The 1,107-nt window shown below is 40.4% G+C and overlaps 1 protein-coding gene across 1 annotated transcript in view; it reads right to left on the bottom strand.

Moving 5' to 3' along the window:
- LOC101855978 (suppressor protein SRP40) overlaps positions 1-1,107 on the bottom strand; it is a gene marked incomplete at its 5' end in the record, with an annotated part of 7,622 nt that overhangs the window by 1,741 nt on the left and 4,774 nt on the right.

Here is a 1,107-nt window from a genome sequence, read left to right on the forward strand (position 1 = left end):
ACACGAAATTGCTTGGCTTTTGTCGGGGTGGAAATCCATGTGGATGTGTGAGCTATCATATAACGCTGTGAAGTGCCTCTTCCCTAATTATGGGCTAGACTGCTATAATTATTATTTAAATTGTACTTTACTCTATTTTTTTATTCATATTATATTGTAAGGGGGGGGGGGTTGATTTTATGGGGGTTTTGTTAGTTCTTTTAGGTTTTTAAAGGGGGTTTTTTTCTTTTTTATTGAGGGGGTTGGGGATGTGGAGTATCTAATTATCTGGAGAAAGGGCTAGAAGAAAGCGGCATTTATCTGTGGCCTTTGGGGGCAGCCCCAGTTTGACATGGAATGTGCATGCATGTGGTTCCCTTTGTCGTGTCTGGGAGGGGCGAGGGAAATATCAGTACGTGTGTGTCAGCCGTAGATAGATAGACAATAGGCCTGTATTGTAATATCCGAGACTAGGCACCCATGACGGAAGTCCGGTTCACAGTGGGGTGCACGATCTCTTAACTTTATTTCGAAACCAAATGTGAGGCAAGGAGAGAAAGGTTTCGCGCACACTTGAACTTGAATACTGTAACAAGACTTGTGTTTGTCCTTCATATTTTGCGCGTCCCTGATGCGTACCTTGCAGAGCGGCCAAGCTTTTTGTAGAGGACACTCCAGAAAATTATAAATCATGATTATAGGGAATGTTTGATTTCTGGTAAAATGTCGTGTTTTATAGGGCATGTTTGATTTCTGGTAAAATGTCGTGTTTTATAGGGCATGTATCGTTAGACTACTAGTAAAATGTCGGGTTTTATCAGACATGTTTGACAACTGGTAAAATGTCGTGTTTTATAGGGCATGTTTGACAACCGGTAAAATGTCGTGTTTTATAGGGCATGTTAGACTACCAGTAAAATGTCGTGTTCTATAGGGCATGTTTGACAACTGGTAAAATGTCGTGTTTTATAGGGCATGTTTGATAACTGGTAAAATGTCGTGTTTTATAGGGCATGTTTGACAACTGGTAAAATGTCGTGTTTTATAGGGCATGTTAGACTACCAGTAAAATGTCGTGTTTTATAGGGCATGTTTGACAACTGGTAAAATGTCGTGTTTTATAGGGCA

Source organism: Aplysia californica, unplaced genomic scaffold (genome assembly GCF_000002075.1).
Source record: "Aplysia californica isolate F4 #8 unplaced genomic scaffold, AplCal3.0 scaffold00728, whole genome shotgun sequence".
NCBI lineage: Eukaryota > Metazoa > Mollusca > Gastropoda > Aplysiida > Aplysiidae > Aplysia > Aplysia californica.